The sequence below is a fragment of the Marmota monax genome, unplaced genomic scaffold, assembly GCF_021218885.2.
Source record: "Marmota monax isolate L192 unplaced genomic scaffold, Marmota_monax_Labrador192_F-V1.1 WCK01_AAM20220418_F8-fsc00061, whole genome shotgun sequence".
NCBI lineage: Eukaryota > Metazoa > Chordata > Mammalia > Rodentia > Sciuridae > Marmota > Marmota monax.
Window position 1 is genome coordinate 14,385,660 of NW_026695230.1, and position 14,743 is coordinate 14,400,402.

Here is a 14,743-nt window from a genome sequence, read left to right on the forward strand (position 1 = left end):
TTTCTTTCTCTTTCCTATAAGAGGATATGGGCCTGAGTTGGCTTGCAGAGGTAGCAATGGGCATTCCTCACAGGGCTGGCTGGGTTTGGTGCCCAGAGAGGCCCAAGGAGCATCACTGACTGGTGCTGAGCTTAGGCCATGCTTTGCAGGGAAAATGGGAGGGTGGGGGTCTAAGTGGTCATTGCCCTCACGTCTCTTCCATCACCCTTTCCAGGAATTGCATGTTTTGTATTTTACGGTACTGCTTTGACAGATGAAAAATCAAAACAGAAGCTCTTTCAGATACTGGGCTTCCAGACAACTCCACCTTCCCAATAGAAATCAATGGATGTCCACTTTAATGGAGGTGTTAGTATTTTTCATGGTATTGATTACTAGTAAGTCAAGAATCAGGAAATCGTTCCGCAGTGGGATCATTGGAGATCTTGATCTGGGTAACTTGGAGAAGTGATTCTGCCAACCTTTTTAACAGTGTCATTGGCTCCTGGCTCAGCAGAAAAGCTTCACACAAATCACCCGTGGGCTTCCAGGTGGCCTTTGAGCAGACACATTTGCTAAAGAGAAGCAGGAATTCCTCGCTGGGGAGTGCTAATGGCTCTGATGGCTGCTTGCTCTTCGACACACTTCAGAAAGAAACTAGTCTGTGGGTGGAAACAGGCATTCTGATATAAAGGAACTTCAAAAGGAGCCAAGAATCTGCACCCGTTTTTTTTTTTTTTTTTTTTTTTTTTTTTTTTTTGCATTCGAACAGGCTTCTTTAGTATTGCAAAACTAATGAAGAGAGTCAAGAGACTTGATTAGAAGTGTCCCTCCTTCTGGTCTGAAAAAGACAAGCAGGTGCCAGGACAGGTGAGAGGGGGTAGAGCATGGAATGAGCTCTTGTGGACCTTTTGCTCCTCAGAAGTTGTTCAAATTTCCATTTTTTTCTCTAGGCTTTTTATTTCGGAAGATATTAAACTTACAAAGAAGGTCTAAGAGTAGTACCAGGAACAGCTGATGTCCTTTGGCCAGACCTCACCATTGCTAGCATTTTGTCACATTTATCTTGTCTTTCTCTCTACGGAAACTTCTTATCTCCCTGAACCATTTGAGAAACACAGACATTATGCTCTCTAAATACATCAGCATGTCTCTCTTTAGACATTCTCCTGTGGAACCACAATATCCTTCTAGCACTGGGGAAAATTAAGTCAATATAATACTTTTATCTACAATCCTTATTCATATTTGCCTGCTGGTCCCAAGGATGTTCTTGTAGCAGGGCCAAATCCTGCTCACTGCCTGTTCTCATGAATAAAGTTTTATTGGAACACAGCCACACTCATTCATTTATACATTGTCTGGGGCTGCTTTTGCATTACAGCTGCAGATATGAGTGGTTGGGAAGGAAAAATGTCTTGTGAGGTCTCCAATGTTTTGTCACCTGCCCTTTTAAGAACAACTTTGGTAACTTGTCTATTACCATTGTGTCATCCTGGAGCCAAACAAAAGTCATATTTTTGCCTAGGTTTCCAATTTTTAAATATGAATAATACATGATTCCTAACTTATGAACATTTATACACAAATGACTTATGTCATTTATACACAAATGACAGTGGTCTCCCTAGTCTTTTGCTCCTAAGAATTTTTGCTGTACTCACTTCCTCTGCATCTCCCATCAGTTCCTATAAATCCCTCCTCTGTGGAGCTGTTTGATGTAGTGACATGGAATGTGCATACCCCATGTCTTTATTCCTGTGATTTCCTTTGCCTGAAACACCTCTTTGCCCTGTCTTGACATTCAATGCAAGTATCACCTCCAGGAAATCTCTGAACTTTTGTAACCAGCCATTCCCAAGTCTCTTTTACCTACCATCTGGTTGTCCAGGCTTCTAAAACCCACTGGATTTTCTGATGTTGAACTCATACACTAATGTATTGATTTATCTTCTGTCAGTCTCACTACTGTTTTGTGGGGGCTTGGAGGGCAGAGACCAGATCTCATTCATCTACCTTATATCTAACATTAGGTTCTGAAGTGCTCAGTAATCATTTATTGGATGAATGGATGGATTCCTCAATGGCTCAAGAGCTTTTCTCCTATTCCAGGCCCACCTTAGGGATCTCCAGCTTTTCTTCCTCCTGTCTCTAAAATTGACATACTTAGTCTCACGGTTGACAACTTGCATGTGGCCTTGGATCCATCTAATGTAGGGACCAAATTAACCAGTAAGGAAGGAGAGCAAGAAGGACAATGGGACTGCAGTGTCCTTCCTCCCCACCTGGCCTCCCCAGCAGGAGTCCCATTTCAACCTTCCACCGCTTCATTCCTGACTACGGTAGTCATTGGCAGTAGCTTAGAGTTGGGTACTTTGGCCACAACTGTGTGGCAGGTAGTAGTGAACGTTGAGTGTGCTGAGCATCATCTCAACTTCATCCTCATAGACACCTGAAAAGAGGTCACCACCCTCTTTGCTCCAGACCAGGAAACTGAGGTTCAGGGAAATAGGTTTCGTGGTTAGGAAGTGTCAGGGCTGGTGTACAGACTTGACCCTGTCCCCTGCAGTGTACCTTTCCCTTAAAAGGGCTGATGTGTCCCTGGCACCTCAATTTAACCTCTGAAGGAACTTTTTGTCTCATGCATTGCTGGAGAAGGGGTTAGGATCTGGTTCAGGACTGTCTAATAGAGGGAGCATTCTGTGACAAGTTGAATGTCCTGGACTTGTTCTGTTTCAGTACGTACTCAGAGCACATGCCACTTATGAACCCATAAAATGTGGCTATTGTGACTTATTTAATTTTAATTGACATATTTAATCCAAATAGCCACATGTGGTTAGTGCCCACGTCAGTGCAGACTAGAGTCAGTGTTGGCCAAGTTCATCCTGGGTAAATGTGCAGTGTGGGTTGGGTTAGCACAGTTTTCACAGAAGAATTGGCATCAAATTCCAAGAAACCTGATTAGCAACCAATTTGTCCTGGAATCGGGGACTGTATTGCATCACTGTGATGAGCATTGCTGACAGCTTTCAGGCTTGCATTTGAGGCGACTGGCTCTTCCAGACTCCCAACAAGGCAGAGGGACTCTGGAAGGCCTTGGAGAGGAAAGGAGATGTGGAAGGGAAGACCCAAGGGACCTCTGAGGGCGGAGCTACTAGATATTTACTCTAGTTACACTTCTCTGGGCGCCTGCCTGTGATCCTTTTGGGGATGTGGGATTGCAGGGCTGAACTTGGCTTCTCAGCTAGAGTTGCCGCTGGAGCGTAGGCTCCCAGGAAAATGCCTGCTCTCCTGGGATGTGGTGTGGGCTGTTCTGCTAGAGGCAATAGGCAAAATGGTTACAAACCAGGGATTTGAGACTGCACATGCTGGTGTTAAAGCTTACGAGCTCAGTGGCCTTGGGCATGTTTCTTCACCTCTCTGTGTTCAAGTTTCTCCAACCATAACATGGGGTTAACTTCAGAAACCCACATCCTCATTAGGTTCTCGAGGGAGTTAAACAAGCGAACACATATTAAGTGTGTGCCTCACTAGCACTGAGCAGCCAATGATCCTTGTGGTTTTAGGGCGCTGGTACAAGACTGTGATGTCACAGTGTCTGATCAGCACAGCCCTTAAGCTTCTGCTCTTGGCTTTTTTTCTTTCTTTTCTTTCTCTTTTTCTTTTTCCTCTTCTTCTTTTTCCCTTTACCATCAGTTTCTGCCTTTCAGAACTCAAAATACTTTTGGGAGCTTTGCAAAAATTTGCTCCCAAATCCTGGGAAAGGATGTCTGTTTTCTCTTCTCATCTCCCTCTCTCTGGATATTTATAGTTCTGGATTGAAAAGAGCTGCTTTGATTTCTCAGAATAGTTTCCACAAAAGTGTGGTGTTGGGCGGGCAGGGCCGGGTGGAAAGAGTGTTAGAGTTGGCATTGGAAGGCCTGGGTGTGAATCCTGCTTGCCAGCATTGTGACCTCCAGCCCCAGGCCCATGCCAGGGAAACCCCTGTGCCTCAGTTTCCTCATGTGTGTGTGGGGATGGAACATCGTCAGATGACATGATGCAGTGACCCCTCTGCACAGAGAAGACAGAAATACCAGTTACAGCTGAGCATTTAAATCTTTCTCCAACTTTTCGATGTTCAAACTCACAAGTTGAAAGCTACTTGGGGCCCTTCCTGGTTGGATTCGAGGCTGGCAGCTGTCTGGAAGCAGTCTCAGAGCTCTGCAGTTAAGGCAGCAGACCCTGTCTTCCCAGCTCTCTGATGTTCTGCTGCCAAGGGTTAGACTACTGGAGCAAAGCTTAGGAAAAGAACTGACTGCAAGCTGAGCTTAAGTTTGCCCTGTGGGCATCACACCAGGAGAATTGTTCCCCAGAGGCAGGGGGGTGCTAGGTGAAGCACTGACTTGAGAAGAATAGCTTGACCTCGATGGTTAGTGGGGCAGGTCCCCTGCCTGTGGCTGTCTGACTCCCCGAGGGCTCTGGGTAGAGTAAGGTGGGGGCCAACTCCTGGGCTGGGAGAATATTTCTTTCAGGGAAGGAGAAAGCAGGGAAGAGTTAGCAAATTGCAGGAGACACATAGAGAGTCCCTCCATCTCTGAACACGAGGACAGTGTGGGATACTGCGTGAAGTCCCAGGCAAGTGATGTGAAGGGAAAGCCTGGGCCTGCAAGAGACAGGCCCAAATTTAGTTTTGTCACTTTCCAGCATGTGACCCAGGATAAATGTCCTCTTATACCCTTGAGTTGCCCATTATTAAAATGGGGATTAAAGGTGAGGCATTTAATATTGGGAGAAATATATGCGAACCTTTTTCCCTGTGGCATTTTTAATAAAGGACACATTGTGTGTTCCTGTGATGACTTGCTTTGCTATTTGCAGAAGGCTTTATGGAGCCATCGCAGAGTTTTGGGACGGTGCTGTGCTGGGTTGGTGGGGGTGGAGGCTGGTTTGGTGGTGGTGACAGTGGTGGTATTTCTGGGACAACATGTGAAGCCCTCGATCCTGTGTACTGAAGGCCCAGTATCTAGAGTTAGGGTATAGGTTGAACTGTGTCCTCAGAAAAACTTATGGTACCTCAGAAGGTGACTTTACTTAGGGATAGAGACTTTCTAAAACTAATCAGGTTAAAATGAGTCACTAGAGTGGGTCCTTATTTAGCAGGACCAGTCTCCATATGGGAGGGAGAAATTGGGACACAAGGTCATACATAGAGGGAAGACGAGGAGACCAGACACAGTGAGAAGACACCATGTATAAGCCTAGAGGGAGACCCTGAGCAGATCCTGCCCTCCCAGCCTCCAGGGGAACCGCTGCTGCCAGCACAATGATTTTGGACTTATTGTCCTCTAGAACCGTGAGCAAATGCATTCCTGTCATTTCAGGCACTCCATCTGTGGCAAATGAACATGGATAATGGTCCCACACCTTTAATAAGAGAAAAGTGAAGAGGGTGGCCCTGGGGGCACTCAGATTCCCTGGCCACAGCCCTGCCCTGCCCTTATTTCCTATGTGGTCAAGGGCAGGTCCCTTCATCCCTGAAAGCCACCACTTTCTCCTGGGGACACACAGGTACACTGATGCCTGCCCTCCTGTTCATTAGTGATGAGGTGACACGGGAAGGTGGGTGGCAACTGCTGCTATCCATTCTCTTGTCCTGTTCTTAGCTCCCAGCTGGTGGGTTCTGCCCCTCAGCTGCCTACTCTCTTGATGCTGAGAGTCTCTGGCAGTAGCAGCACACCCACAACCCCGGGAAGGCTTTGGGGCAGATCTTTGGGTATGGTTCTATGATAAAGCTGTTCTAGGAAAGCTTCCCTCTGGCCTGTGCTTTGGGATGAGTTAATGAAGGAACTGATCTTTACCAGACATCTGATTTTTGCCTTCTCATTTAATCCTTACCACAGTACTGTGAAGTTGGTGTTATTATGCCCATTGTGCAAACTGCGAAACTGAGCATTGGAAGGCACAAGGAACTTGCCCCAGGTCTCCTGGCTTAGCAGTGGTGATGCAGGAATGTTAGTTCTTCCCTACAACTTGGTGCTGCATTTGGAGAAGAAAGGTTGGTTTTCAGCTTCCAAACATGGAGTTTTCTGCATGTGGCTGTGGGCAGAGGTACAGAAAGGGCCTATGCAGGGCTGCTGTTCAGAGAGTCCTCTGTCACCTCCCCTTCTTCCCCTCCCTTCTCACCTCCATGAAAAAGGTGCCCAGCAGTTACGGAGGCTGCTGTTTCTTCATGGATTTTTAATAAAGATGATAAATGAATGAAGCATTGATAAGAAAAGGCAAATGGTATTTGGGTCATACATTATTCTAGTAAAATGTATTTTTCACTGCAGGTCTTAAGTGACTTTTTCGTTAAAATGCCATCACAGAAGGAAAGGTTAAACAAAATGAGTTTTCCATGGCAGAAGCGTCAACCAAGGGGCCTCTGCAGGGTGAAACTCTGGGACAGCGGCCCTATAAGCTTTGCCGACTCTGGGGTGGCAGAATTGTGTTCTGTTGTGCCAACAACAATTTTCTCCCAGCAAGAAGAGTGGCTCCCTGAGAAAGGCTGGCAGGAATCTCAGTATCCTGCTCCCTGGAGGCCTGATGGGGCCTGAGGACCTAAGAGAGTGGTCCCTGCAGCACTGTTAAGATGAGCAGGCACATGAGCCACCCACTCCCTGGCTGGCTTGGCCTCTGGTGTGGGGAGCTGCCTCTGTGTCCTGTGCCACTGCCTTGGGCCTGCAGCCAGAGGGGACTGGTCAGAGCTGTGTTGGGCAGAGCTTTTCACAGGCTTCCTGTTGGCTCTGAAGGAGGCTTCTCCCATGAGCAGGACCCCGAGAGCTTCCCTTGATCTGATGTTTGCAGGTCCTGGGCCTTAAAGACACTGGGTACCACCTGGTGAATTGCTTCTCATATTAAGGTTATTTTTTCCCTCCCTGAATCTTCCTCGAGCAAATGTCTCTTTTATGCTTTGGAAAGATCTGTCATAACCATTGTGTACATTGCACCCTGTCTTGGCCTGTTCCACTTCATATGTTGAACACTCATGAGAGTGTCCTTGGTGCTAGGTCCTGTTCTAAGGACCGAGGGCACAGAGATGATCACATCTCAGTCCCTGCTGTCCCCAAGCTCCCCTGTAAGATAGGAAATGAGCAGACAGTTCTAGTGTGAGGCCAGCAATGGACAGTGAGATGACCCCTACACTGCGTATAAAAACACCTTCAGAGCCAAGGGTTCTGGGTCCAAATAACATCAACCTTGGACACAATTTCTTTGTCTCTCTGGGTCCGAGATTCTGTAGAGTGTAGATGTAAAATAGCAAAATTAGATGGAAAATAGCAAAAATCGAGGGGAAGGGAAAGGCAGCCCGGATGTGATTATTGGGCTGAATTTCCAAAGGCTGGATAGCCATTTGCTAGGCAAACATTAAATCTCTAGACCGACACTTAAGGAGGACTTGCTGGGTGCAGGGTCACATTCCTGGCATTCCATACCCCTCAAGCCTTTGCTCCCCTCCTGGCGGCCTGTGTGGGAGGTGCTCTGACCTGGCGCGCCTCTGCACCTCTGTTTTCCAACTCTGGAAGCAGAAGCTCAAGTGATGCAGCGAGGAGGTGCTGGGGCCGAGGTGCAAGCCTGGGCAGGCTGAGGCTCCCATACCCAGGCCCTGTGGCCTTGCCAGGAAGACATTCCAGATTTGGAGGTGAGAACGGTGCTGCCCTGGCCATGGGGCAGGGTGTGGGGGCTGCAGCAACTTCCTCCTTGAGTGCAGATGTTAGTTTTCCCCTGAGTTACCTCTCGGAACCCTAGCTCTCAGCCATGATACCATGGAGAGGCAGGAACGGTGTATCTCCAGGGTGCTTTCCTGGCTAGGGAAGCTGTCAACTGAGAGCCTCACCCAGTCCTCAGGCTGCTGGGGCAGCAGCCAGGAAACTCTGAGCCCAGGCTGGACTTCCCATCCCCATGTCTGTGGAGATGGGTAGTGAACACCCATGATTCCAAGTGTGAGGCAGAGCCATTCCTGCTGCCACTTGCCCCAGGCTTGGGGCGAAGCCAGCCTCTACCTACGAGGAGAGCCCCGCTGCACCCTGTTTGACACCTTGAATGTATGTGAGACACACAAGCTGGGGTACATGCAGGCATCCAGTAGTGTGACTTGAGACATTTTTCTCTCTTATCTTTTTCTAGAGAAATGGAGTGTCCTATTACATCAGGACTGCTTTTTCTCTATTTTAATATGCCACCAATTCTACTACTCAACATCGATTTAATAATACTTTTTCAGAGGAGAAAACTACCGCGATGGAAGTATTATATCAATAGTAGGATTCATCTCAGAAACATTGCAGTGTGAAAAAGAAATGAGCATCTTGGAATCCAGGGGATACGGTGTTTTCTAAAAATCATGGTAGAGACAGGGCACCGTATGGGGAGCTTGGTGGCACTGGCAGACCTGGAGAGGGCAGAGTGGTTGAGGTCCATGTCCACCCACCCTGCCGCCAGCTGACTTCCATTTCAATCATTCGGGCCCACTTTGGGGACAGTTCAAGCAGCTCAAGAACACTCATAGCTGAATTCTTCTTCAATCAAGTTGGACAACTAATCAGCTTCCATTTGAAGCTGGCGAACTGTTTGACTCAGTAGATAGACAAGTGCTGGCTGCGGTCACCAGGAATGTGGGCACGTCTTCTTGATGGTTGGTGGTCATGAGAGCCAGTCAAGTGGCATAAAAGTACCTTACATTCAGAGCCAAGGGTTCTGGGTCCAAATGACACCAACCTTGGACACAATTGCTTTGTCTCTCTGAGTCTAAGATTCCCCTTCTGTAGAGCGTAGATGTAAAATAGCAAAATTAGAAATTAACAGTTCCTGTGTGCTTAGCATATGCCACATATTGTCCTGTTTCTTACAAATGACTGGTGTAATCCTAGGAGGTAGATATTGTTATCTCAATTTTTCAGATGAGCAAAGAGAGGGACTGGACTTTTTCCTAAAGACATAGCGAGTAGGTGGCAGAGATAAGGGATGAAACCAATCTCCCTAGTTATAGGGCCTGTTCTTTTCACAATAAGGGTACTGGGTTAACAGCAGTAATTGCTGCACTTAAAAAAAAAAAACAACAAAAATTCTAACAAAGGCCTGGGGGTGTGGTGAGTGGTAGAGCACTTGCCCAGCATGCATGAGGCCCTGGGTTCAATCCCCAGCACCACACATGCATACACAAAAAAGGAAATCAAAACAAAACAACTAACATGAAAAATGAAATCTAACACAGAGCTCCAAAAATTAAACAGATTTTAAAATGGGGGTCTTTCTGGTTAGGGAAGGGTGAGGTTCTCCTGTGTGAAGGAGCCTGGAGGTACATCTGTGGCATCCTAAAGTTTCTTGCAAGAGCCTGAAAACAGCTGGACTGGACCATCTCCAAGGGCCATCCAGTGCTAGTGTCCTGGGACTATGTGGGAAAATCACACAGCTTGCATCAGAGTCTCATTGAGTCCCATGGTCCTCCTGTGCAGACTGATGACATGCACCTCTTCTATCTAATATCCTTGAAGTATCTGTCCAACATTTAATTTGTTGGGAATAGGGAGAAACATTTTCTGGTAATAGAATCTGTACACCTTTTTCTTTCTGTTCTTTAGACTATAAAATGCACTGAACATAGCATCTGAAATTACTTGGGATTGTAGTTTTGCTGCATCTTTTTCTGTCATTCGTAACTGGATGGCATTAGCCACTCATGAACTAAAGAAAATGGTGGCTGACACTGATACCTCAGAAGTATTTGCTGTGTGCACATAGTACTGTGTTCTGCTTGACCCCAGAATTTCAGCTGATGCTGCCAACTTCAAGGTGCTGGCAGCTGGCAGTAGGGTTGGTGAGGTGGTTGGCAGTTGCCTGGTGCAGCCTCCACATGCAAACCGAGAAGATACTCAACAGAGGTGGTAAGTTGGAGCCAGCTAGAAATTTCACATTTGTATTTACTTTACTCAAGGCCGCCATCTTGCACAGAAGTGAGATTGAATTATTTTTCACGAGTTATGTGTATTTCATAATTACCCATGAATGGAAGCCTCAGTTAACTGGTGCCATGTTGGGAACTTACTACACAGACACTTTTGCAACCTCCGTAGATGACGCTCCAGGCAGACATGGTGGTTGTCATACAGCCTACCCATGACTGGGATGCAGGGTGTGTGCTAAGAATTCTAGGGGTAAACTTTGTGTGAGTGGAATCCCCTATAATTTTATAACCTGCACAGCCCTGATGGCTGACTCCCTAATTGAGCATAGGAGTTTGACCTTCTCTACTGCACAGTTGTGAGAACACTGGGATTATTTTGGTCCCCATCTCACTGTGCTTACTTGAACAACTAATACCACTCCCTTCTCTGCCCACATTTCCTCCTTTGAACCTCAAGTTTTGTCCACGGAGCCTTCTTAGATCCCACCAATTCTACCTGATGATTTTGCTTTATCCATGGACTTAGTACTCTGTTCATTTCTGGTGTTGACCTGTGTCTGATCTAGGCTATAGGGATGTTGAAAAGACAGGGGTTGCAAACCAGATTTATGTCCAGATAGTCCTGCATCACATTCTCACAGACCTCAGCCTCTTTCCCATAATATGCTGAAAATCTTTGGAGAAGAGTCCATCTCTTTGAGACAAGAGCCCTTGGTCCAGCCAGGCTGTTCCATCTGACCATGGAGCGTGTCTGAGGATGCTCGTGATCTGATAAGCCTCTGGCTGAGGGAGGTGTATCCTTGCAGGAAGACTTGCCCATTACTTTAATGTTCTGGTAATTCCATTAAGGAAATGAGGTAAGTCTGGCAGGATGTGTACTTGGTGGGTGTGTTCATTTCCTAGGGCTGCCGTAATAAAGTACTGCAGAGTGGGTGACTTAAAACAGGAATTTATTCTTTCAGAGTTCTGGAGTTTAGAGCTTGGAATCAAGGTGTCTGCAGGGTATCCTCCCTCTGAAGACTCTAGAGAAGAATTCTTCCTTGCCTCTTCTGAGCTTCGGGTGGTTACTGGCAATCCGTGGAGTTCCTTGGCTGATAGATAGATCACTCCAATTGCTGCCTCTGTCTTTAGATGTCTTTCTTTATGTGTCTTTGCATCTCTGTTTTCTCATCTTATAAGTAGTCATTGGAATAGCGCCCATTCTAATCTGCCATGACCTCATCTTAACTAATCACATGTGCTGAGACCCTATTTTCAAATAAAGTCACATTCTGAAGTTCTGGGTGGACATGACTTTTTTTTTTTTGATGGGGGGGGGCAGCATTATGCAACTCAGTGCAATGGGCCACATGGGCTCTTAGTGCACAGACCACCACTAGTGTAAGTCTCTTACAACCTCTCATGGGTGTCACTAAAGGTCTGTAATCTGGAATCTACTTCTTTACTCCCTTTAGATACTGGAGCTATTGAAATGGGTCTGGTTATTCATTAGCAAGTTCTTGCAGTGCCCTGAATTCCTCCAGAGCAAGAGGTGTGCCATGTGCCCTTTTGCATCTTCTTTGACCACATTGGACTTCTGTTCATTTATTCATCTGACAAATAGTTTTAAACCTTCTCTGTGCTGGGTATGTGCTACACCAGGAATGCTGTGTGAATGGGGGTGATGAAACTTTTGTTTCAGTGGCTGTCACAGACTCTGAAGCAGCAGACATATAGATGTGTAATGAAGCATCAGCCAGTGAGAAAAAGCCATGGGAGGTAGGGAAGCTCCTGCTTTATTTAGGGAAGGGAGGGAGCTCCTCACCTTGACCATGATCGTTCAACTCTTGGCAGCAGGTTAGAGTCTGGACCAAAGGTTTCACAATTTAGCTCCCAGCTCCCGACCCAGACGTGAGACAACCAGACCTTACCTGTGCTGTGGGGAGCCCTGTGCCTCTGACAGATGGCTAGGATTGCCACTCTGTCCCAGATCCCATCATCCTTAGCTGGTGCCAAGGCAGGATCTATTCTGAACATGATTCTGACAGTGAAGATGATATTGTTAAGCCTTCTGAAGTCCAGAAGAGAAGCACAGTAAGGAGGAAACACAGTAAGGAGGAAGGAGATTGACTCCCGGTGACAGATCACCATGGCTGTGTGAACTTTTGCCGGTAATTTGACTTCCCTGACTTCAGTCTCCCCTCTAGAACATCGGAGATAATACTGCTCGCGTCAGAGCTCTGTAGTGAAGATTTGGTGAAGCAAACCTGTCATGTAGCTCTCGCTCACAAAGATTAGCTCATTGTTCACTTGTAAAGACCCCTCCATAAGACAATCACACTTTGTGGACCAGGGAAGCTTCGGAAACCTGTCTGGGCAAACAGCAGGTGCTCAATAAATTTTTGTGGATGGATGGGGCAAGAGTAGTGAATGGCAGCTTATTTTGAACTTCCCAGTAGCACTGCTGGTTTCTCTAGCTGGGGTGTGTTACTCCGAATGCCATCGAATACCTGTTGGAAAAATTATTAAACCTTGAGCAATGCAGTCCTTGTCACTGAATATTTCTAGATGACATTGTAGCCCAGGCCACTTCCATCTAAGGCAACGCAGTGCTAAAATGAATTTGCTTAACAATTAACAGACTCTATCTCAGAACCACACACCACTGTGTTACATCAGCACATTTGGTGACCTCAAGGTCATTTCACTAAAGTGAAAATATTGTAGTAGTGCCCTTTACTGTATGTGCTGGCCAGTGAATGACTGCTACATATTTTGTACAGGGAATGGGTGCTACACATGTGAAGTACATGTACCATTTGCTTATGTGATAGATCACAGAATTCACTGATGGATAGTTTTTCTTTAAAAATGCATTAGGTGGATTCATCAGGGTTTGGGGAAGAGAAGACACCGACTCCTGCAAATGTTACACCAAGTCAGAGGAATATTCTTGAGGTAGGATTCCTGAAAATAGAACCCCTGCAGAAGTGCCTGGGTTCTTGACAGCTTGATTGGCATGAATGGTAGTAGTGGGCAGAGTCTCCCTCTGCCCTACTGTGGCCAGCCAAGACTTCCATCTGGGGTCCTTAGTAGGATTGATCATCTTGAACCCCTTTTGCAAATCCTGATAGCTCCAAGTTTCTTAGCTTCTTGGAGTCTGCCTCCACATTTGTAGAATGGTAATAATGATGCAGACATTTGGTTGAATATTGTTGATAGGATTCAATGAGACCATTATTCCAAAATGTGTTGGAAGGTGTCTACAAGGGTAGGTCCAAGAATTGTTTTCTGACCAGCATGATGCTCAGCACCAGCCTCTGCTGCCCTTCACCCTTTTATACCTACTCCTTTTAGGGTCCTCATGCCCTTGCTGGGGGCCACGGGTTTGGACACTGCAGGCCTCAAGTCTGGCTGTTCATTGCCTTTCCATGAGATGTCTATGGAGAGATGGATGTGGATAAGCCATGTGAGGGAATCAGCCCCACTTCCCCCCACACAGCAGAGACAGTGCCAGTTCCCAAGGCGTGTTCCCTGGAACACTGGTTCCCTGCCAGGCTCCACAGAATAGAGTGCTGTGGACAAATACATGTGAGCATCTTCCCCTTTTGGGGGGAATTTCTAACTATTTGTGGGTAATGGTTCCAAGGACTTTACTCTACTCAGCAAGGATACCAAAGTCCAAGGATGCTCAAGTCCCTTATATAAAATGTCATAGTATTTGGATGTAACCCACGTGTATCCTCCCATGTACTTTAAATCATTTCTACGTTACTTATAATACTTAATACAATGTAAATGCTATGTAAATAGTTATTCTACTGTGTTATTTAGGGAATAGCGACAAGAAAAAGTGTGAACATATTCAATGAAGATGTACTTTTTTAAAATATTTTCAGTCCATGGTTGGTTGCAGACAGGGATGGGAAGCCTTGGACATGGAGAGACAACATTCATTAACTACACTACAGACTCAAAGACTCTGGATAGTAAGAAATCCTGGTTGATTTCCAGGATGACTGTCCTAAATCAATGCAACCACAGACACTTCTCTTCCAACCCCTCCCCATCATTTCCCCCACTTAACCCCTGTTAACAGCCCCACATTATGTCTGTCACAGACACCATGTTGGAAACACTCGGAGACACAGAGAATGGGCATCTTGAAGCAACGTCTGTCCCCACTCACTGTGACCCCCATTTTTCTCCGCAGCCCCTCTCCACACACTGACTGTGCTCCTTACAGCAGCTCTTCCTCCAGCAGAGGCTGAGCTGGGGTGACGGGGAGCAAGTTGGCTGGGGAGATGTCTAAGGAGGGTGTGGGCAGCAGCGGGAGCTGCGGGGAGGCCACACCTGGAGGCGTTACTTTCACAGCAGGTGCGTGGGTGCTGGGTATCAGCCGTACAGAGAGATGAACCTGAGCAGAGGTGGGAAGAAGCCTGGGTGTTAGCAGAGGGTGTCGCTGCCCGGGAGCCCACGCTGCTCATCAGAAGATTGATTCCACTGGCCTGTAACCGGCAAATCCTTTTGTAGTTACGAAGTGCTGTGCGGGGCCAGCGGTGCAGAGGGAGAGCGGTAATCAATGTATAATTACGACAGCATCAGGCAGGCAGAGCTGGGGAGCAGCTCGGTCTTCTGCGGCAAATTCTCCAGTGCTCCCCGAGGGCTGTGCCCATGCATTTTCTAGGAGTTAAATGGATTTCTGGGCCACATTTGCGGACTTGCAATCAGGGACATGCAGGTGGCCTTAGCAACCAGCAACGAGTGACTGGAGCTTAGCAGAAAGTGAAACTTAAAGCCTGCCTAGGATGCAGCAGGGACAACTAGCTGGTCAGCAATGTCTGCTAAGGTGAGGGA

The 14,743-nt window shown here is 46.8% G+C and overlaps 1 protein-coding gene and 1 long non-coding RNA gene across 2 annotated transcripts in view; both read left to right on the top strand.

Moving 5' to 3' along the window:
- Galnt18 (polypeptide N-acetylgalactosaminyltransferase 18) overlaps positions 1-14,743 on the top strand; it is a 339,876-nt gene that overhangs the window by 56,456 nt on the left and 268,677 nt on the right. The window lies entirely within an intron of this gene.
- On the top strand, positions 718-11,183 carry LOC124088486 (uncharacterized). The gene is made up of 2 exons (XR_009226113.1): positions 718-7,645; positions 8,131-11,183. It is a non-coding gene; the product is annotated as an uncharacterized LOC124088486 (long non-coding RNA).